The sequence below is a fragment of the Chlorocebus sabaeus genome, chromosome 5 (assembly GCF_047675955.1).
Source record: "Chlorocebus sabaeus isolate Y175 chromosome 5, mChlSab1.0.hap1, whole genome shotgun sequence".
Lineage (NCBI taxonomy): Eukaryota > Metazoa > Chordata > Mammalia > Primates > Cercopithecidae > Chlorocebus > Chlorocebus sabaeus.
Window position 1 is genome coordinate 42657811 of NC_132908.1, and position 24463 is coordinate 42682273.

Below are 24463 nucleotides of genomic sequence, written 5' to 3' on the forward strand. Positions count from 1 at the left end.
GGCTGGATTATGGAGTACAGTAGCATAATTAGATCTCACAGCAGCCTTGGCCCCTGGGGCTCAAGCCATCCTCCCAGCTCAGCCTCCCAAGTAGCTGAGACTACAAGTGCATGCCACCACGCCAGGCTCATTTTTGTTTTTTTGTGACAGGATTTTACCATGTTGGCCCAGGCTGGCCTCAGACTTCTGGGCTCAAGTCATCTGCCTGCCTTCGCCTCCCAAAGTGCTGGGATTACAGGTGTGAGCCACTGTGCCTGGCCTATTTTACTTTATTTTTAAACCCATTATTTTATATGTTAACTTGATTGCACATTTACACATTATTTTATTGCATCTAGAAATACTCTGTGTTCTGTTTTTATATTTGAGAAAGTTTATAAATTAATACATTTGAAGTGCCAGTATGGTTGTCCAGTACAAGGTTATTTTGTTTCAGTCACTCTCCAGTTTAGTAATGGCACCTTTTTCTCCCCCTCAGAATCTCAAGGGCTTATTTTTTGAAATTCTTTAATAATCTTCCTTAGGGAATATTCAGCATAATTTTGTGCCATAGTGCTTTAAATGGAAGGAGGGACTAGATTGAGTCATTTCTACTTTTTGATCCTGTAAATACAGTAACCTTTAAAAAATGTTCAAAGTCATATTCAGATCCATGAAAAATATAGTAATCTTAAACATTGTTGTGAAACTATTTGAGGTACTGCTCTCCCTACTCCCTCTCCCAAATTGTGCCCTGCAGCCTTCTTATTAAGCTTTTGAATGTAATATATGAGAAGAAAATAATTTCTTATCAAATAGTAATTACAAATTGTGCAACATGAACTTTCACTTTTTCTAAATCACAAATGCTTGGATCCAAGAAAAAAAGCAAACAACTCCTCAAAAGAAGAAAAATTAGTGACCTTACAGAAATGGTGCTTTAAACTTCCAGCAGCTTCCACTTACTATTATTAGAGTGCTATTCAGAAAGACTTAACATGCACCTGAGTTATATACTATAAAACACTTTTCTTACTGGCTCTTGGAGTGCTAAGTGGGCTGTTTTAATGACAGGAAAATGTGCCTGAAAGGCAGCGGATTTCAATTTGCTTTTAAACTTTCAGGCATTATGACATTCTTGAAGACCAGGTTTCATGAGGACTTACTGTTAACTACCGCAATCTGTTGTCTTAATGTGAGGAGAGTTACAGGAAATTTTTAAATCTGAGGAGCAGTTTGTCAAATTGTAACGCTGATTCCCAGCAGGAAAATGTCTCTGTCGTGGAAGGGTTAAACTTTTATTCAGAAATGAAACACTTGAAACAAAAGCTGAAACTCATTGAGAATCCTTTGTTGAGGTATGTGTGTCTTTGTAATTCTTAGCATCTTTTCTTACTTGTTGTCTTATTGATAGGACTGTTTTGTTTTATTAAGGTATGTGTTTGGTTATCAGAAAATTCTAATATCCAAGCAAAGGGTGTCCATTCCAGCGGTCAGAAGATCACTCACGTGGTCTCCTCCACTATGATGTCTTGTCTCCTGCGGTCCCTGCTCATGGACGGGCTTTGCCAGGAACCCGGTGAGGAAGGAAGAGAAATTCAGGTAAACAGAGTTTCTCGCTCCAGGTGGCTTTTTTTCTTCTCATTCACCACAGATTTTCACAAATCCCACAAAGTATTTACAGGAGCTTTCCCAAGATGGTTTTCTGTGCAGTGGGAAGTAGTGACAGTCCTGCCTTTAGTCCTCAGTAGTCACTTACCAGGCATGTGTTAGGTCAGTGCACTATCAAAGTAGAAGCTTCAATATGAGGTTTTTGGCTTCCATTTTCAAAGTTAGACGTGAAGGCACCTAGACTAATACTCAAGTTAGTTTTTTGGGAGTGTATATTTACAAATGTATTCTTATTGTTTCCTAGTTCCGTAGTGATCCACTGTCTGCTATAAATGTCTGCTTCGAAGGTGACACAGTTATTGTTTGTCCTGGCCATTATGTGGTACATGGCACTTTCTCCATTGCTCACTCCATTGAGTTAGAAGGTGAGTGTGGAAGACACACAGCCAAACCCTGAAATGTTTAAGTAAACAATAAATCACCGATCTTGTTGAAACTCCAAGAATATGATTTGAACCCATTTGATTTCTAGTTAGCTGCCTTGAAACATTAAGGACAGGGAAAGCTTGAAAGAGGTTGACCCAGTGTTTCAGCAACTTGAGTTGTGGTTCTTTGTAGCAGTGTATATGTTGGGGGGATATTCACAGGCTCATATAGAAAAAAGACCATTAGGAAGAAACATACTTTCCAGATTGTAGGTGGTTTATGGAAAGGAAGTCTGATTTCTAGAATTAAAAATAAAATTCTAGCAATATTTTAAGAATTTTTAATATTTTAAAGATTTGTTCCTTGCTCTTATCTCATAGATGTTACAGATATATTAGTACATAGCTTTTTGTTTTTTGCTTTACACTTAGCTTGTTTTTGTGAGAGGTATAATGAAGGGCACTTAACTTGAAATTGGTACCAATTATCTTAATTCTCTAAATGCTTGCTGAATGTCACAAATGCTACACTTTGTGTCTTGACCAAAGTATACTTTAGAAAAGATTAATGTTGAAAGATTCCATTAAAAATAACTCTTTGGGCTGGGTGCAGTGGCTCATGCCTGCAATCCCAGCACTTTGGGAGGCCAAGGTGGGCAGATCACTTGAGGCCAGGAGTTAGAGACCAGTCTGGCTAACATGGTGAAATCCCATCTGTACTAAAAATACAAAAATTAGCCGGGCGTGTTGTTGCACACCTGTAATCCCAGCTACTTGGGAGGCTGAGGCAGAAGAATCGTTTGAACCTGGGAGGAGAAGGTTGTAATGAGTCAAGATAATACCACTATGCTCCAGCCTGGGCGACAGAGCAAGACTGTCTAAAAACAATAATAATAATAACTTTTTGACAGTTATAATCTTACTGTTCATTTAGAGTAATTTCTAAATTTAGGTTACTTTACAATTGTTCATCTTGGTCCTATGTATTTTCATAATGTGTCAAATTTAGTTACACCTGTTCAACTATTTACCAAAATAGCTTCAAGTTAGCAGTGAAGCTTGTAATGCAAAAAATCATACATCATTTTGGGACTTGTGCAGCTGTTCAGAAACTGCTTAAGCTATGCTCTTTATCTTGTCAAAACTTCTGAACGGAAGCGAGGCTGGAAGTTTAGTTTTCTCTTGTTCCTAGTACGTCATCTTACCCCCTTTTTTGTTTTATGTGTGTAATTTTTGTTCTTTCTACTCTCCAATTTTTGATGTATAATATATATGTGTATATAAATAACACATCTGCAAGATAAATCACTGTGATAAAAACACTTTTTTTGGCATAGTGGAAATAACACTGATACTATAGTTTGTAAGGTAGATAAGAATTCCTCCTAGATTGGTGAGGAAATTTTAATGTAATTGCCAGAGTGTTGTAAACAGACATATAGAATGCTGATAGATTAGATATAAAAATGGCTGTATATTGACTAACAGTATAGGTCTGAGAATTGGGGAATCAGATGGTATCTCTAGTGTGCATGTATGGAGTGTTCATGAGTTAGAGTCAAGCTCATCTGATAGTGATCTATAGTTAGCCCGTGTAACAAGAGATACATATTGAGTACCTACTGTGTGCAGGGTGTCAGTAGTACTTACAATAGGGTTTTTCTTTCTTGTTTTGAAAATCCATTCCTTTAGGTGATGGTTTTATGTTTTAAGTGGAAAGAAATGCATCATTATATAAAAATTTGAGTAAAAATCTTTTTTCTCAATATGCAGTTCTTTTTGTACTTTTAATTTTTCTGATGGTAGAAAGCAATGGTTATTGTAGAAAATATGCAAAGCACAGGCAGATACATACAATAGTCAGAAACAAAATTATTCATAATTCAGGCATCCAGAGTCCACCCCTGGTAGCATTCCAGTGTGTGGAGTCCCCTTGCATTCTCTAGGGCCCCCAAAGCCTTTGTCCTCTTCCAGTGTAGATACATTGAGTGGCTTTGCTTGTTAAAAATAGCTGCTGCTTTCATTTACTCAAAGACTCGTCTTTGGACAATGAGGGTTACTTCTTACAGCTTTGTCTATGTGCTTCTGTTTTATAATGGAAGTCAAGTGAATTCTTTAGTTTTCTGATACTCCAGTTTTTTGTAAGCCCACTCAGGTGTTTGACTTGCATTAATGGTTTGAGCAAGATTTATACCAATGTGATGGGTTTTTTGTTTTTGCTTTTTTTGAGACAGAGTCTGCTCTGTCACGCAGGCTGGAGTGGAGTGGTGTGATCTCAGCTCATTGCAACCTCTGCCTCCTGGGTTCAAGCGATTCTCCTGGCTCAGCCTCCTGAGTTGCTGGGATTACTGGTGTCTGCCATCATGCCTGGCTAATTTTTGTAGTTTTAGTAGAGACAGGCTTTCTCCATGTTGGCCAGGCTGGTCTGAAACTCCTGACCTCAAGGGATCTGCCTGCCTTGGTCTCCGAAAGTGCTGGGATTATAGGCTTGAGCCACTGCACCTGAGATCTGATGCTTCATTTTTGAGATGGAGTTTCACTCCATCACCCAGGCTGGAGTGCAGTGGCACGATCTTGGCTCGCTGCAATCTACGCCTCCCAGGTTCAAGAAATTCTCCCACCTCAGCCTCCTGAGAAGCTGGGATTACAGGCACATGCCATACACAGCTAATTTTTGTATTTTTAGTAAAGGTAGAGTTTCACCATGTTGGCCAGGTTGCCCTCGACCTCCTGACCTCAAGTGATCCCCCCACCCTAGCCTCCCAAAGTGCTGGGATTACAGGCATGAGCCACCGCACCCAGCCTTGATCTAATGCTTTTTGTTTGCTAATGAGGTAGACTGTTTGTTTTTTTTTTCTAGTAACTAGTCAGTTTGTCAGATTTTAAGCCAACTGTTTAAGAGAATATTAAAATTAGATCATCTTGAGAACTGCTTAGGTTTATTCAAATGTAATTTATATTAGAATCATAGAATGTTAAAGTTAGAAACAAACTTCTAAGGGTGAGTGCTTTAAAGTTCTTTGACTCAATTGTAAGTCCTTATTATTATTATTTGAGATGGGGTCTCATTCTGTCTCCAGGAATGAAGGCTGCAGTGCAATGGCATGATCATAGCTTACTGCAGCCTTAAAATTCTGGGGTCAAGTGACCCTCCCACTTTAGCCTCCTTGTGAGGTGAGTGATTGGTGCATGCCACCATGCCTGATGAATCTTTTTTTGTTTTTTTGTAGAGATGGAGTCTGACTATGTTGCCTGGACTAGTCTCGAACATTATTTTTTGTAGCACTTTTGTAAGTGAATTTAGTGCTGAGCTGATGTGGGATAGTTGATAGGGTAGTCTTCTTGATACAGGGACTAGTCAGAGAGTTATTATTAAAAGTTGGATACCCTGGTTTAAATTAAACAGGATATGTGGGGAGATATATTTTATTTAAATGCAACATGGTTGACTGGTCTTATTATCACCTGCAGTCATTTGAACTAGAGAAATGTGTTCTAGAGTGTTCATGTTTAGGTGTTTTTCCTCACCCATCTTGAGTGTTCTTTCTCTCTCTTCCTTGTGATAGGGCCTACCAGATGACATTGTGATAGACAAGAGGGGCAAAGGGGACACTTTTGTGGACTGCACCGGTGCTGATATTAAAATCTCAGGCATAAAATTTGCTCAGCACGATGCTGTAGAGGGAATCTTAAGTAAATATCTGAATGTTTGGTTTATCATTTGTTCTAAGATTTGAAGGAAAACTGTACTTTCTATGGAAGATAGAATTTAATGAAATGTCACTCTTGAGTATAGGCATACCTTGTTTTATTGCACTTCACAGATACTGAGTTTTCTTTTTTACAGATTGAAGGTTGTGGCAACCCTGTTTCAAGCCAGTCTATTGGCACCATTTTCCCAAGAGCGTGTGCTCACCTTGTGTGCCTGTGTCACATTTTCGTAAGTCTCACAATATTGCAAGGCTTTTTTTTAAAAACTATGGATGATATGCTGATCTGTGAGCAGTGATCTTGATGTTACTACTGTAATTGTTTTGGGGTGCCATGAACCACATCCATATGGTGAACTTAACTGATAATTGTATGAGTTCTGACTATTCCACCAATCAGCCGTTCTCCTATCTCTCTCCTTCTCTTTGGGCTACCCTATTCCTTGAGACACAGCAATATTGAGATTAGGCCAGTTAATAACCCTACAATGGCATCTATGTGTTCAAGTGAGAGGAAGAGTGGCATGTCTCTCACGTTAAATTTAAAAACTAGCAATGTTTAACTTAGTGAGGAAGGCATGTAGAAAGCTGAGATAGACTGACACCTAGGTCTCTTGGGTCATTTGGCTAAGTTTTGCATGTAAAGGAAAAGTTCATAAAGGAAATTAAAAGCACTACTCTAGTGAACACATGAATGATAAGAAAATGAAACAGCTTTATTGTTCATATGGAGAAAGTTTCTGTAGTCTGGATAGAAGATCAAATCAGCCACCACATTCCTTAAATCAGAGCCTATTGCAGAGCAGAGCCCTAACTTCGTTCAGTTCTATGAAGGCAGAGGGAGGTGAGAAAGCTGTAGAAGAAGAGTTTGAAGCTAGCAGAGGTTGGTTCATGAGGTTTAAGGAAAGAAGCCATCTCTGTAACATGAAAGTGCAAGGGTGAAGCAGCAGGTGCTGATGCAAGCTACAGCAAGTTAACCAGAAGATCTAGCTAAGGTAACTGATGAAGGTGGATACACTAAACAACACATTTTCAATGTAGATGAAATAACCTCCTATTGGAAGGAGATGCCATCTAGTACTTTTCATAGCTAGAGAGGAGAAGTCAATGCTTGGCTTCACAGCTTCAAAGGACAGGCTGACTCTCTTGTTCGGAGCGAATATAACTGGTGACTTTAAGTTGAAGCCAGTGCTCATTTAACATTCTGAAAATCCTAGAGCCCTTAAGAATTATGCCACATCTACTCTGCCTGCGCCCTAGAAATGGAACAACAAAGCCTGAATGGTAGCACATCTGTTTATAGTGTGGTTTACTGAATATTTTAGGCCCATTATTGAGATTTACTACTGAAAAAGAAAAAAGATTCATTTAAAAATATGATTACTTATTGACAATGTACCTGTTCATCAGAGAACTAATGATGGAGGTGTACCAGGAGATTAATGTTGTTTTCATGTCTCCTAATAACATCCATTCTGCAGCTCATGGATCAAGGAGTAAGTTTGACTTTCAAATCTTACTATTTGAGTAATACACTTCATAAGGCTCTACCAGCTATTGATAGTGATTCCTCTGATGGGTCTGGGCAAAGTCAACTGAAAACTTTCTGGGAAGAGGTCATCATTCTAGATGTCATTAAGAACATTTATGATTCATGGGAGGAAGTTAACATTTCAACATTAACATGGGTTCCGGAGAGGTTGATTCCAGCCCTCATGGATGATTGAGGGGTTCAAGACTTGAATGGAGGAAGTAACTGCAGTTGTGGAAATAGCAAGAGAACTAGAGCCTGATAATAGCAAGTAGAAGCTCAAGTGTGACTGAATTGCTACAATCTTATAACAAAATTGGAACAGACGAGGAGTTGCTTCTTATGGATGAGCGAAGAAGGTGGGTTCCTGAGATGGAATCTCCTGGGGAGGATGCTGTGAACATGGTTGAATGACAACAAATGATTTAGAGTATTACATAAACTTGGTAAAGCAGAGGCAGACTTTGAAGGGATTGACTCCAATTTTGAATAACTTTCTACTGTGGGTAAAGTGCTATCAAACAAAATCACATGCTACAGAGAAATCCTTTCATGAAAGGAAGAGTCAGTCAATGTGGCAAACATCATTGTTGTCTTATTTTTAAAAATTGTCACAGCCACCTTAACCTTCAGCAAACACCATTCCGATCAGTAAGCAGCCATCAACATTGAGGTGTAAGACCCTCCACCAGCAAAAAGATTATATCTTGCTGAAGGCTCAGAGGATTGTTAGCATGTTTTAGCAAAATAAAGTGTTTTAAGATGTATACATTTTTTAAAAAGCATAATGCTTTTGTATATTTAATAGATGTATTATAAACATAGCATTTATTAGTATAAACTCAAATGCTCAGTAGTATAAACACAACTTTTATTTTTTTTTTTGTTTTTAGAGGCAGTCTCACTGTCATGTAGGCTAGAGTGCAATAGCATGATTATAGCTCACTGTAGCCTCAAACTCCTGGGCTCAAGCAATTCTGTCTCTGCCCCGCAAGTAGCTGGGACTACAGGTGTGTGCCACCACATCTGGCTAATTTTTGTATTTTGTAGAGATGGCGTTTCGCCATGTTGCCCAGGCTGGTCTCAGACTCCTTGCCTCAAGCGACCCACCTGCTTCAGATTCCCATAAATATAACTTTTGTATGCACTGGGAAACAAAAAAAATTGTGTAACTCACTTTAATTGTGATATTTCCTTTATTGTGGTGGTTTGGAACTCAAACTGCAATGTCTCTGGGGTATGAGTGTGTATGGAAGGCTGATTATTTATTTACGAAGCTGGGCATGGTGGCTGCCACCTGCAATCCGAGTACTTTGGGAGGCCAAGGAGAAGGGTGGATCACCTGAGGTCAGGAGTTTGAGACCAGCCTTGCGAACATGGTGGAACCCCGTCTCTACTAAAAATACAAAAATTAGCCAGGTGTGGTGGTACACACCTGTGATCCCATCTACTCTGGAAGCGGAGGCAGGAGATTTCCTTGAACCAGGGAAGCAGAGGTTGCAGTGAGCCAAGATCATACCACTGTACTCCAGCCCAGGCAACAGAGCGAAGCTCCGTCTCCAAAAAAAAAAAAAAAAAAAAAAAAAAGTTTATTCATTTAGGCTGGGCGCGGTGGCTTACGCCTGTAATCCCAACACTTTGGGAGGCTGAGGCGGGTGGATCACCTGAGGTCAAGAGTTTGAGACCAGTCTGGTCCACGTGATGAAACCCAGACTCTACTAAAAAATACAAAAATTAGCCAGGTGTGGTGGCAGGCACCTGTCATCCCAGCTGCTCAGGAGGCTGAGGCAGGAGAATCACTTGAACCGGAGAGGCAGAGGTCTCACTCTGTTGCCCAGGCTGGAGTGCAGTGGCATGATCTCAGCTCACTGCAAGCTCCACCCTTTGGGTTCAAGCAATTCCCCTGCCTCAGCCTCCCAAGTAGCTGGGATTACAGGTGCCTGCCACCATGCCCTGCTAATGTTTGTATTTTTTAGTAGAGACGGGGTTTCACCATGTTGGCTAGGTTGGTCCTGAACTCCTGACCTTGGGTGATCCGCTCCCCTCAGCCTCCCAAAGTGCTAGGATTAGAGGTGTGAGCCACCGCATGTGGCCTAAAAAATTATTTTTTTATGTACATAGTGTGACGACTTAGCAATCTTAACCCTGAAGTGAAAAATAGCCTATTGATAATAATTTGTTGTTTGATATTAGTTTCTTTTCTGTGTGGTGATTTTTTTCTCTTAAAGCTTTCCAGTGTTGTGGTCTGTGTTCTCTGTATTCAAGGCAGCACTAGACTGAAGTTATCTCCACATAGGAGTAGTGTTTGTTTCCTGGAATCTTTGTATCCCCTTTCTTGAATCAAGGTCTTTTTCTTCCGAGATACTCAGCAAAATTGCTCTCTGATGCTTTTTTTTTTCTGGTAATGGAAAGTACTTTTGTACAAGTCATTTTTTGTAAAGAATGTTGCTTTTAGATTGTAGAAAATAACTCAAAATATTCATTGTTTTCTATTTTATGAATTTGTAATTTAAGTAAGAAAATTTAAATGATAGCCATTGAGAAATATTTAGACCATAGCTAATGTCAGCACCAGGCTATCTCTAACATTGGGAAAGGCACATTACTTCTTAATGTGCCTTCTTAATTAAGCAGTCAGCGTGTTTTTTCAACCCAGTTGTTCACCGTGGTAAGACTACGCTGGAAAACTGTGTGCTGCAGTGTGAGACGACCGGAGTCACAGTGCGGACATCGGCAGAATTTCTAACAAAGAGCTCGGTTTTCTGTGGCGCCAAGGTAGAAGTTCTTGGAGAAGTAGCTTGGGTTTAAGTTGTAAATGAAAATATGAAATATGGGACCAAGATGTATGTGCGTACTCCCACTGTCTTCAGACAGTCATCTCTACCAAGTCAGTCAAACTCAACTGTGCAAGGGTCTTCTCATGTAGCATTTTCAAATGATAGGAAAAAAAGTCATAAGTCTCACAATTAGTTTATGTAGCTTTAAGAGAGGTTTAGATCCTTAAAATGATAACTTTGTAATTGTAGATTCATACAGTGTTGTAAGAAATAACAGGGAGAGGTCCTGCATTATGCCCTTCACCAGTGTCCCCTAACGGTAACATCTTGTGAAACTGTCGTGCCACATCACAACCAGAATACTGGCATCGATCCAGTCAAGTGGAAGAATATTCCCATCACCACAGGGACCCCTCATGCTGCCCTCCTAGAGCCAAACTCACCTGCCTCTCCCACCAACCTCTTCCTTAACTGCAGGCACACCTATTAAGCTGTTGTTCATTTCTATTTATTTCATCATTTCAAAAATGTAGAAATGGAATCACACAGTATGTGGCTCTTTTGGGATTGGCTTTTCTCACTTAGTGTGGTTCTGTGGAGCTTCACCTAGGTTGTTGTATGTACCGATAGCTTGCTCCTTTTTACTGTGGAGGAATAGTCCAATGTGTGATTGTTCCACAGTTCGTTTAGAACTTGTGGGAGGATGTCTAGATTGTCTCTGGTTTTTGCCTGTTGTCGGTAAAGTTGCTGTAAACGTTCGGGTACAGGTTTTTGTGTGAACACAGTTTTCATTTTTTAAGCAATAAATGCCAATGGATGCAATTGTAGGTCATACAGTAGTTGCATGTTTAGTTGTTTTTTGTTTGTTTGTTTGTTTTTTTTAAGAAACTGCTAAAATGTTTTTCAGAATAGTTGTACCGTTTTACATTCCCACTAGCAATGTTTGAGTGGTCCAGTTTCTCCATGTCCTCAAGAGCATTTGGTGTTTTGACTATTTTTGTTTTAGCCATTCTGGTAAGTGTGTGGTGATATCTCATTGTGGTTTTAATTGCCATTTCCCCAGTTGTTACTGCTGTCGAGCATTTTCTCATATGCTTATTTACCATCCTTATATCTTCTTTATTGAAATATCTGTGACTTTTGCCCCATTTTCTAATTGGATTGTTTATTCTTTACTGTAGAGGTTTGAGAGTTCTCTGTATATTTTAGATACTAGTCCGTTGTCAGGTATGTGGTTTGGAGACATTTTTTGCCACTCCGTAGCTTGTCTTTTCACCTTCTTCATATGGGCTTTTATGGAGCAAAGTATTTAATTTTGATGAAGCCCAGTGGATCAATTTTTCCTTTTATGAGTCGAGGTTTTGGTGATAAGAACTCTTTGCCTAGCCACAGATCCTGCTTTTCTTCTATTTTTTTTTTTTCTAAAACTTTTACAGCTTTATATATTACATAAGGTTGTCATCCATTTTCTAGTTAATTTTGGCATAAGGTGTGAGGTTTAGGTTCATTTATTTTCCTATTCTGTTTCACTAATCTGTGTAGCCATCCTTCCATCAATACCTGTAGCTATACTTTAAGTCTTAAAATCAGGTAGAGCGATTTCGCCTAGTTTGCTTTTTTCAAAATTGTTTCAGCTACTCTTGTTCCTTCACTTTTCAATACAAATGTTAAAATAATTTTGTCTATATCCACAAAAGATCATGCTGAGATTTTGGTAGGAATTAAACCCCTGTGTCAATTTGGGAAGGACTGACGCCTTCCAATCTTTGAACACAATGTATTTCTCCATTTATTTAAAACTTCTGATTTCTTTTTTTTTTTTTTTTTTTTTTTGAGATAAGGTCTTGTTCTGGCGCCCAGGCTGGAGTACAGTGGCATGAACGTGGTTCATGGCATAGCTTCAGTCTCCTGGGCTCAAGTCATCTTCCCACTCTGCCTCTCAAGTAGCTGGGACCATGGGTGCATGCCACTACACCGAGCTAATATTTTTTACTTTATTTTTTGTAGAGATGGGGTCTTGCCATGTTGCCCAGGCTGTTCTCCAACTCCTGGGCTCACACAGTGCCCCTGCTTCAGTCTCCCGAAGTGCTGGAATTATAAACATGAGCCACCACACCCAGCCAAATCTTTGTTTTCTTTCATCAGCATTGTGTACTCTTCAGTATACAAATGTATGTGTTTTGTTAGATTTGTACCTAATTATTTCACTTTTTTGAGTGATTGTAAGTGGTATTTTTTATTTCAATATCCGTATGTTCATTGCTAGTATATAGAAATATAATTTATTTTTATATGTTTGCGCTATATCCTATGACTTTGTTGAACTGTACTTATAGGAACGTTTTTGTAGATTCCTTGGGATTTTCTGCATACAGAGTAATGTTATCTGCAAATAAAGGCAGGTTCTTTTTTTTCTTTTCTAATCTTTATGACTTTTTCCCCCCTTGTCTTATTGTGCTGGCTAGAATTTCCAGCACTATGAAAGTAGACATCCTTACCTTGGTTTTGATATTAGAGAGAATATATTTAGTGTTCCATCAAAAAGAACAAGGTTGATCAGGTTTTTAGATCATCTTTATGAAGTTGAATAATTTCTCCTCTTTTTTGAGAATTTTTATCATAAGTGGATTTTGACTTCTTTTTTTCTGAGTTCCTGTCTCAGGAATAGGCTGACTTCTAATGTTTTTCTGGATAGATTGATATGATCAGATGATTTTTCTTATTGGAAAACAGAAAATGGTGGGTTACATTGGTTGATTTTCAGATTTTGAGCCAGCCTTGCCTCTGTGGCATAAAGATTATATTTGCTAATCTTTTGTTGGGAAATTTTGCATCTATATTCATGAATATTGGACTCTAGTTTTGGTTTTCTGTACCACTTTGTGTGGTTTTATTATTGATGATAATAGCGTCATAAAATGAATACTGAGGTGTTCCCTTTTCTTCCATTTTGTAGATGAGATTGTGGAGAATTGCTGTTTATTATTCAGATGTTTGATGGATTTCTCCAATGCAATCACCTGGGCCTGGAGATTGCTCTTTTGGAATTTTTAAAATTATGAATTCAATTTCATTAATAGTTTTAAAAGGGTATTCAAATGACCTGTTTCATATTGAGTATATTTTGGTAGTTTGTGCTTTTTGTGATACTGAACTACTACTTCTAAGTTGTCAGATTTATATGTATAGAATTGTTTGTAGTATTTCCTTATTCTTCTGATATCGGTAGGGTATATAGTAATGATCCTTGTTTCATACTTGATGATGGCAGTTTGTGTCTTCTCTCTTTTAACAACTAACTCTTTGTTTCATTGTTCTGTGTTTTTTTTTCTTTTTGATAATTGTTCTGTTTTGAATTTGATTTATTTTAGATCTTTTTTTAAATTTAATTTTAATTTTTAGTTTTACTTTTTTATGTTCTTTTTATGATTTCATTCCTTCTGCTTGTATTGGGTTTATTTTACTTGTTTTGGGTTTTCCACCTGAGAGATGAGATTATTGATTTGAGACTTTTTCTCTTTTCTAATGTAAGCATTTAATGGTATAAACTTGTCTCTCAGCATTGCTGTAGCTGTTTTGTAAGTTGTGATGTATTTTATTTTCATCCTTCAGTTCATGCAGGATTTAGAAGTGTGTTGTTTAGTTTCTAAATATTTGGAGTTTTACTATTATCTTTCTGTTGTTGATTTCCAGTTTCATTCCATTGAATAGAAAACACACTATATGATTTTAATTCTTTTAAATTTCTAGAGGTTTCTTTTATGGCTCAGGATATGGTCTATCTGGATACATATTCTGTGAGCAAATGAAAAGAATGTGTATTCTGCTGTCACTGGGTGGTATATTATATAAAATGTCAACTAGATCAACTTGGTTGGTGGTGTTGAGTTTTTTTGTATTTCTAATTTTTTCTTCTGTCAGTTGTTGAGAGAGGGGTGTTGAAGTCTCTATAACTGAATTTGTTTGTTTGCTTTTCAGTACTATTAGTTTTTGCTTCACATATTTTGCAATTCTGTTACTTGGTATATGCTCATTTAGGATTGCTATGTCTTTTTGGTGAGTCAGCATGTTTATGATTACTTTATGTCTGTCTCTGGTAATTTTTTTTGCTCCAAAGTCTACTTTATCTCATACTAATATAGCCACACTTGCTTTTCCTTTGATTTTTATTCACATGATATGCCTTTTTCTATTTGTTTAATTATACTTTAAATTCTAGAGTACATGTGCACAGCATGCAGGTTTGTTACATACGTATACATGTGCCATGTTGGTGTGTTGCACACATTAACTCATCATTTACATTAGGTATATCTCCTAATGCTATTCCTCCCCCCTCCCCCAACCCCACAACAAGTCCCGGTGTGTGATGTTCCTCACCCTGTGTGCAAGTGTTCTCATTGTTCAATTCCCACCTATGAGTGAGAACATGCAGTGTTGGTTTTCTTTCCTTGCGATAGTTTGCTCAGAATGATGGTTTCCAGCTTCTTCCATGTCCCTAAAAAGGATATTAACTCATCCTTTTTTATGGCTGCATAGTATTCCATGGTGCATATGTGCCACATTTTCTTAATCCAGTCTATTATTGATGGACATTTTGGTTGGTTCAAAGTCTTTGCTATTGTGTATAGTGCCACAATAAACATACGTGTGCATGTGTCTTTATAGCAGCGTGATTTATAATCCTTTGGGTATATACCCAGTAAAGGGATGGCTGGGTCAAATGCTATCTCTAGTTCTAGATCCTTGAGGAATTGCCATACTTTCTTCCACAATGGTTGAACTAGTTTACAGTCCCACCAACAGTGTAAAAGTTGTCCTATTTCTCCACATCCTCTCCAGCCCCTGTTTCCTGACTTTTTAATGATTGCCATTCTAACTGGTGTGAGATGGTATCTTATTGTGGTCTCTTTGTGCATTTCTCTGACAGCCGGTGATGATGAGCATTTTTTCATGTGTCCATTGGCTGCATGAATGTCTTCTTTTGAGAAGTGCCTGTTCATATCCTTTGCCCACTTTTTGATGGGGTGGTTTCATTTTTTCTTGTAAATTTAAGATCTTTGTAGATTCTGGATATTAGTCCATTGTCAGATGGATAGATTATAAAAATTTTCTCCCATTCTATAGGTTGCCTGTTCACTCTGATGGTAGTTTCTTTTGCTGTGCGGAAGCCCTTTAGTTTAATTAAATCCCATTTGTCACTTTTGGCTTTTGTTGCCATTGCTTTTGGTGTTTTAGTCATGAAGTCCTTGCCCATGCCTATGTCCTGAATGGTGTTGCCTAGGTTTTTTTCTAGGGTTTTTATGGTTTTAGGTCTAACATTTAAGTCTTTAATTGATTTTGTATCCTAAGACTTTGCTGAAGTTGCTTATCAGCTTAAGGAGATTTTGGGCTGTGACAATGGGTTTTTCTAAATATCCAGTCATGTCATCTGCAAACAGGGACAATTTGACTTCCTCTTTTCCTAATCGAATACCTTCTATTTCTTTCTCCTGCGTGATTGCCCTGGCCAGAACTTCCAACACTATGTTGAATAGGAGTGGTGAGAGAGGGCATCCCTGTCTTGTGCCAGTTTTCAAAGGGAGTGTTTCTAGTTTTTGCCCATTCAGTATGATATTGGCTGTGGGTTTGTCATAAATAGCTCTTACTATTTTGAGATACATCCCATCAATACCTAGTTTATTGAGAATTTTTCATGTGAAAGGCGTTGAATTTTGTCAAAGGCCTTTTCTGCATCTATGAGATAATCATGTGGTTTTTGTCTTTGGTTCTGTTTATATGATGGATTACGTTTACTGATTCTCCTGCCTCAGCCTCCCGAGTAGCTGGGGTTACAGGCATGTGCCACCACACCCGGCTTACATTTGTGTATTTAGTACAGACGGGGTTTTACCATGTAGGCCAGGCTGGTCTCGACCGCCTGACCTGAAGTGATCGCTGGCCTCAGCCTCAGAATTATAGGCGTGAGCCATCACACACAGCCACCTTTTGTTTTTTAATGTATACGTATTCAAGCAAAAAATGGTGGGTTTAATTTATGACTATTGGAATATAACTCTAGAAAAACTATTGCTACAGAGTACTGAAAATCTTTACTGTAAAGTGCATATATTTTCAAAGTATAATTAGTACGTAGAGAATAAAATATCAGTTTATTCACTTACATTAACATATAAATGATATTTACAGTGAATTGTTTTGAGAAATGTAGTTTGATAGTGTTTCAATTAGAAGAAAAAATGAAGCGCTCAAGTACAGCAGTTCTTTCATTGCAGAAGAAAATCCAAACTTTCTGTGAAGAGAAAGTAATGTAACCAAGTCCAACCTCATTCTGCTCCCACACGCCATTCAATACGTCAGGAGACAAGGAGTTAGGGCAAGGAAGGTGACTTTAGTTTGAAGAGCCAGAAAACGAAGAAGATGGTGGACTAATGTTCTAAAGAAGCAGCTTAAGTCAGTACAAATGTCAGGCTCTTTTTATGTAAAGGGCTGGCAAAGGGGAGGGGGTTGAGATGCAGAGGGGGCTGAGGCTGGCAGACACGTGGGAGCCAGCAAGGGTCTGAGGAGGTTGGGAACTTCCCTGTCCTTGGCCATGTCACAATGTTCCTATAAATCTCCACCAAAGCATAGTTGTTTATATACTTCTCCTTTAACTTAGCTAAGAGTTAGTTTCAAAAACTGTATGACTGCTGCTTATTTTATCTCAGTGCTGTAAAATTATCCTTGCCTACATGCAGGAATAGAAGAAGGCACCTTAAATGGAAATGAAATTAGTTATGTGAATTATTTTGCTGTTTCACTGTTACATTAAGTCCCATGTTTCTTGGTGTGTTTCCAAATCTCTTAATATTCTTTTAATGTGTAAGAAGCAACTGTGTAGGAGCCGACTGCTGTGTCCACTGCTGTGTCCAGCATGTGGTGGAGGAATTCTGGCCCAGCAGAAAGCTCCCCTAGATCCACTGGCCTCAGTGACCCTCAGATGCAGTTGGGGTCAGTGAACACAGCCTGGCAGATTGGGAGGCGTTGGTGGAGAGGAGGGAACAATGCTGCTTTAAGGTCCGGCTGACTGCCGGGGAAGAAGTCAGCAGGGCTCAGCTCAGGCTATTTCTCCACTGTGGTGTAAACAGAGAGACCAAAAAAACAGAGTAGTGTTTTGCCGTGCCTTTATTAGTGACTTTTCTCCTGGGCGGCCTCAGGCATACCCTTCAGCTGCACAGTGAGTTGAAAGGGCCTCAGCTGGGCGCGTGGCTCATGCCTGTAATCCCAGCACCTTGGGAAGTCAAGGTGGGCGGTTTATGAGGTCAGGAGTTCAAGACCTGCCTGGCCAACATGGAAAAACCCTGTCACTACTAAAAATACAAAAAATTAGCCAGGCATGGTGGCAGGTGCCTGTAATCCCGTTACTCGGGAGGCTGAGTCAGGAGAATTGCTTGAACCCAGGAGTCATAGATTGCAGTGAGCTGTGATTGTGCCACTGCACTCCAGCACGGGTGACAGAGTGAGACTTTGTCTCAAAGAAAAAAAAACAAAAGCAAAAAACAAGGGTCTCTTTTGGAACATCTTATTTTGAAAAATGATATATCAAAATTAAATTTGTTTTACTGTTGATTTTATTATAAAGTTGGAATCTCAGAAAATGTACAAAAAGTGCATACATGAAAGGGGGGGAACCTCTGTAAATCCTGGCAGATACAGGTCACCCTGTGGAAGCACTGGGGTCCAGCACTGTGCTCTTGTCTTATCGCCTGCATTTTTGGCCCTGAGGGGAGATTCTCAGGACTAGCATTACTACTTGCTTCTTTTCTGTATTTTATTTATTTATTTATTTATTTATTTGAGATGGAGTCTCGCTCTGTCGCCCAGGCTGGAGTGCAGTGGCACAATCTTGGTTTACTGCAACCTCCGCCTGCCAGGTTCAAGCAATTCTCTTGCCTTGGCCTCCTGGGTATCTGAAATTACAGGCACGTGCCACCATGCCTGACTTCTTTTTAAATGTATTTTTAGTAGAGACAGGGTTCCACCATGCTTGCCAGGCTGCTCTCAAACTCCTGCCCTCGTGATCTGTCTGCCTCAGCCTCCCAAAGTGCTGGGATTACAGGTGTGAGCCACCACACACGGCCCCTTTTCTGTATTTTAAATGTTAATAGATATTGTCTAGTTGCCAACTCCTAAATGTGGAACACTTTATAATCCTAATATGGAATGTATGAGAATTCTGTCTGTATTCATCATCATATTAAATATTCATTTAAATTTTTATTAGTCTAAGCAGTTTAAATGAGATATGTTTTCCTTGGTTCACCATTGTTGAAATGTCTTCCCTTTTCATGCTGTAAGGAAAGTTATTTCTCTGTGCCTATATATCTATGCATGTCTATAGAGATGTATCTAACTGAGCACTTCTCCAAGATTAATGTAATTGTGCTACACCTGTTTTCAAAGGTTTAGGATCATAAAGTAATTTTTTTCAAAAGCATTTCCTTTCTAGAAGAGGATCTTCTATTTCAGAAATGGGGCTGGGCGCTGTGGCTGTCACCTGTAACCTCAGCACTTTGAAAGGTCAAGGCGGGAGGATTGCTTGAGCCCAGGATAACTTGAGACCAGCCTGGGTAACATAGGGAGACCCCATCCCTACAAAAAATAAAAAATAATTTGCCAGGCGTGGTGGTGGGTGCCTGTAATCCCAGCTACTCAGGAGGCTGAGGCAGGAGAATCGCGTGAACCTGGGAGGCGGAGGTTGCAGTGAGTGAGCCGAGATCGCGCCACTGCACTGCACCTTGGGTGACAGGGTGAGTCCCTGTCTCAAAACAAAACTCCACAGAATGGGAGAGAATATTTTTTGGAAAAGCTCGTTAAGTTTAAAACTCAAGTGTGGAATAAAGTCGGGCAAGCGCGGACAGGCGCAGGCGGACGGGAAGGGAACTCCAGCTGGCCGCCTGGGAGCTGTGAACTGGCTTGGCGGAGCCTCCAGCAGCCCAGTGCGCTCAGCGGTCAGCGGCCTCGGGCTTCTGACAACCAGGCAGAACCTCAGGCGCGGCAGGGACACGCCCGGAGTTCCGAGAGTGACTAACCAGGAAGGGGTCCGGAGCCAGGACGCCGGGAAGAGCAGGGGAGGAGTGGGTGGTCCAGCGGCGCAGGGTGCGATCCAGAGCACCGAGGTTCCCAGAAAGGCAGCCTCGCCACAGCCCACAGCAGCAGGGGGCCTAGGCCTGACTGGCTGGCTGGAGCCGCAGCCCTGCTCTCCAAGCAGCGCGGCGACTCGCGACTGCAGCGCCGCCTGCAAGGACCGCGCTCGCTCAGGAGGGGGCTGCCCTGCAGCCAATCCCCGTGGCCACAAGTGCGGGCAGGGTTGCGCACTGGAAACCCGGGGGGACGGCTGCCAAGAGCATGGAGGCCTCGGAGCCCGGGCGCCCCCGCCGGTCCTCGGTGCCTCTGTTCTTTAAATTCTGTCACATCTTGAGATCCCTTCCCTGCTCCAGCTGCTTTTGCTGACGGAAGCCGTCTTCTGCCACCTTGGAGTTCCTTCCCTGGAGGCTAACCCTTGGTCTTGGCCGGACCACTTGGGGGTGTCTCCTGATGGAGGGACCTGGGCCTCTCGGGGGCTGGAACGTGAGACCTGTCCCGGCCTCCATGCTTCCCTTCTCTCCTCACATCCTCCCGCCCAGATCCTCACACATCCGCACATGCCTTGGCTGGGGGAGGCAGAGACTCCAGGACCCCCAGGCAGGGGCTCCACATAGTCCCCACAGTGGGAGCTACTCCCTGTCACTGGGATGGGGACGGGGCTCCACGTTGTGTAGGAACCGGCGCAAGGGACTCTGCTGTTCTCAAAGCCGGGGCTGCTGGCCCACTGGGGTCTCCCTCTCCACCTCCTCCCTCTTTCAGGGCGAGGACAGGAGCGTGGGGCTCCTGCTGCGGGGTGAACGCTCCCTCCCCTCCCCGTGAGTTCCCCGCATCCCCTGATTCTGCCTCCTGCCCACGCAGGCCTGCAGTGAACAAAGGGCGCACCAGGAAGCAGAGTTTGGGTCAAGTTCGCCTTTCTTCATTGTAGGACAGCCGCAGGAAGGGGAGGAGAACAGGGCGTTTTCTTTGCAGCCCCTTTTCCCCAGCCCACCCCCAGTCTCTAGGGACCCATTGAGCCTCAGAGGAAGCCAGAAGCCATGGTCCCAGGGGAGAGCAAAGATGCCTGGGATCTATGGGTGTGCAGCACCCCCAGCTCCGCCAGTTTCTGGGATCTGCGTTAGGTGGTCTCCCCTCCCTGCTCCTGCTGGGAAGATGCCATGGGCCTTCCATGGCCTCCTCTCCCCAGCCCAATGCCAAGTGGACTTGCAGAGGCACAAAGCCGGCAGGGACCACTATGTCTTCAAGACCTGGCGTGCAGAGGCAGGAGCATGAGTGTCTGACACGCAAGTGTGAGTGTGAGCGTGTGAGATGGGGCAGGCAGCATGTCCTCAGGTGTCTTTGGGCCTGTGTACAGAGTGTATATGGGCCTGTGCAGAGCCCTCTTCCCCTGATAATTTCCTCAAAACCCACAGTGAGAGAAGAGGGCTCTGGGGGAAGAGAAGTTCCTTCCCTTGTCTTTGAAATGAATTCCTCCTTCCCCAGTCTCTGAGTGGGGAAAGCCCAGCCATGTGCCTTTGCAATGTGCAGAGCAGAAGGTAAGGGGCTGGTGTAGCCTAGGTGGGGGCCATCCTTGGGTCTGCAGCTCACTGGGGATAAGGGATGGAGGAAGGCTGTGTCACTCCAGGCGTATTTTCTTCCCCCATCTGTGTCTGGGGCTGCAGAATAGGGTGCCAGAAGGACCCTGTTTCACCCATGTGTGTGTATCATTGTGGGGACTCTCCCTGCAGGTCTCTCCCTCACATAAAGCCCCTTTGAAACAAGAAAGAGGGTCCCTGGGCTACAAAACTGAAAGCACAGCCTCCAGGATGTGGAGGGGAATCATGGTGCTGTATTCAAATTTCTTCTCTCTGGTGGTTGGTGGCTGTAACAACCCTGACCTGACTTTATTCATCTCTGGGTTTTCTTGCCACTCTCTGTCCCCCTCCCGTCTTCACCCTGAGTCCAAACAGGCCCTACTGTTGACCTCCTGTCCCTTTGCACACTTCTAACCCACAGGCGAGGACAGGACCTGTTCAGTCATGAGTCATCATGAGTGTTTTGTCAACTGTTTTGTTAATGCATCTGGGGCTATTTGCCCACAATCAGAGGTTGAGGAAATGAGTAATTAACTGTGGGCAAGGAGCTCCTGCCTGATGAATCCTTTTCCTTTTTGGCCCCAGCTTAGGTGGAAGTGGGTAGAATATCTTATATTGGGCAGTCTGGGGGCTGGGGAGGCAGAGAATCTCCTGGGGAATTGAGTCTTGGGGGTGGTGCTCACGCCTCTGATATCAGTAGTCCTAGCATGTTAGAGGAGAAGGGATCAGGACTGGAAGTATATGGTGATTTCTTGGCTGCAGCACCCGAGGCCCTACACTTCAGGTATGTCAGGAATTGCAGATCAAACTGAAATCTCCAGGATTCAGGCCCCATCTGGGTTTGCCTGGAGGGCTGTTGGGGCAGATTCCAGGCCTGGCACCAACCCTGAAAGGCAACTTTTAGCGCAGCAAGGCCACACATCATCCTCCCGGACCTTCCTCTGGGATCTTAGCAGTGCCTGAGAACCTAGGCCATGCCCCCACACTAGGGTGCTGGGGGTGCTTCAGGCTTCTCTCTTCTTTAGGGAGGAAGTGCATAGCAAGGGGACTGGATTGCTGTCCTGCTTGGCCACAGACGTGCGTAGGAGGCAGGACTGGGGTGAAGCACGTTCCTGGGGCTTCCAGGCTTCCAGAGGTAGGGGCAGTGCCTGTCCTTTCAGAAAGCCGGTGTTAGAATTGGAGGAAGTAGTGTATACCATGGGGTTGTTGAGAGAATCACAGATATCCATGAAATGTCCCAGAAATGATGGGAGAAGCTTTTGGGTGGCTGGGTAAACCAACAGTGGTAGAGAGGGTTGGAGCTAGAGAACTGTTTCTTACGACTTTAATGGGGGATGTTTTGTTTGGGATCTGGTCTCTGCCAGCAGGCAGAGTCTCCATCCACCCTCCTGTTGAGTGACAACCCAAAGGTGAAAGAGCTGAACGCCACGAGTGAATGTGTATATTTTTGCTGCAAACAAGGTAGTTCCAGGCTCTGGAAGCTCATCTTGAGGTCACTGGTTTGGTTTGGCTTGCAACTCTTTTTGCTCAGTAAAGCCCAGATCAAGGGTTGATCACCAAAGGTGCAAGTGGCCAAGGTGGGAAGCAATCTTATTAGGTTTCTTGGGACAGGGCTATGCCTTGCCTACTTTTTCATTCCCTTCCCCACCTTTCATTGTTACTAATATATGTTTTTTGTTTTTTGTTTTTGTTTTTGTTTTTTTTTTTTGAGACGGAGTCTCGCTCTTGTCACCTAGGCCAGAGTGCGGTGGCGCAATCTCGGCTCACTGTAACCTCTGCTTGTTTGCTTGGCTTTCTGTGGACAAATGTGGTTTACTCTTCTGTAGGTACCACACTGTGGAAGGAGAAAAGTTTACTTAAGGCCATTAGCTTGGGGACTGAAGCCAATGAAACCTGTATATGCTTCCTCATGTCTGCATTACATGACTACTATGCTGCAGTCTTCACAACATGACTTTACTATTCCACTGTCTTTACCAATGTATTTGTTTGTTCTCATATTGCTATAAAAAATGCCTGAGATGGGGCAACTTATGAAGAAAAGATATTTAATTGGTTCATGGTTCCACAGGCTGTACAGGAAGCATAGTGGCTTCTGCTTCTGGGGAGTCCTCAGAAAACTTATAATCATGATGCAGGGTGAAGGAGAAGCAGATACTTCTTATATGACTGGAGCAGGAGGAACTGATGGAGGAGCTGCCAAACACTTTTAAACAACCAGATCTCATGAGAACTCACTCACCATCATGAGAACAGCATGGAGGGGAAAGTGCTAAGCCATTCATGAAGGATCAACCCCATGATCCAATTACCTCCCATTGGGTCCCACTTCCAACACTGGGGATTACAATTCGACATGAGATTAGGGTGGGGACACAGATCCAAACCGTATCAACAAACATGATTTCACAATGGCAGGAAACACTTGCCCAGAAATACAAACATTGCAAATAACTTTCATGTTTGTTGTAGGAATTTCCTTCAAACTTACTTAAAACTGCTTAACTGTGGTAGATTGTATCCAATAACTTAACTCACCTTGCTGTCTCCATGATCTTGGATGATATTATCCTATTCAATCTTAGTCTGCCCCACACTTAAAGAGCTGCCTTAAACCAGACTCTTAAACAACATAAACACCCTGAATTTACCTGTCCCACTCAGACATTGTTATGACTGCCAGGGTAGTGCTGTCTCTTACTGCCGTGATCTTTCCTTTATCAACATATTGTCTTGGTGGCATTTTATGGGAGCCAGAATTCAATAAGCTGCAGTTTTCTTTTCCACACTATGTAGTTGCTTCAATCCGATTTTATCCAATATCCAATCCATCCATCCATCAACTGATTTATTTATTCATTCAACATATATTTATTCAGTGCCTACTATACGTTCAGCACCCTTAGACCCTGGTTCAGTGATGATGGATAATGTTACAGCCCTTGTCTTTATAGCATTCACCCTCTCCATCATTATGTCACTTTCCTGCTGCTAGGTGAGGGGGCCCAGAATATGCCACTTTGGTTTAAGAATTATTTTGAGTTGAAGACAATTGGAAAAATACAGACACAGGAAAAGCTTTCTGTCCTTCTCCTTTCTGCCTAAAAGCAGGCCATGTTTCCTTTGGTAAAGGTAACATAAATTTCCATTTGTAAAGGATTTGTGAAGTGATGCCTCTGTCCAGTACCAGAAGAGGGGAATAATGCTTAATCACAGAAATGACTTATCACTAGAGACAGTGCCAAGGTGAGTCTGCATAACAAATCCTGCTCTTCATCCCTTATGTACTATATATTTCCTAGTTATAGTTTCACAATTTACCACTCCTAGAAGCCCAAATGATCTGCTTTCCTTTGTCTAGTCACTTCACAATTTATCACCCTTTGTTAAAATGATATATAAGCCCCTGAGTCTGACCACTTTTTACGGGTCTTTTTTTTCTTTTTTCTGTTAATTTTGAGATAGAGTCTCACTGTGTTGCCCAGGTTGGAGTGCAGTGGCACAATCTTGGCTCACCGCAACCTCTGCTTCCCAGGTTCAAGCGATTTTCCTGCCTTAGCCTCCCAAGTCAAGTAGCTGGGACTTACAGGTGCGTGTCACCACACCCAGCTAATTTTTGTATTTTTAGTAGAGACAGGATTTTGCCATGTTGGCCAGGCTAGTCTTGAACAACTGACCTCAAGTGATCCACCACCTCGGCCTTCCCAAGTGCTGGGATTACAGGTGAAATCTA

General features: G+C 41.9%; 1 pseudogene; it reads left to right on the top strand.

Annotated features, from left to right (window-relative positions):
• Window positions 1-24463, top strand: part of LOC103233516 (SHC SH2 domain-binding protein 1-like) — a 632774-nt pseudogene that overhangs the window by 13556 nt on the left and 594755 nt on the right.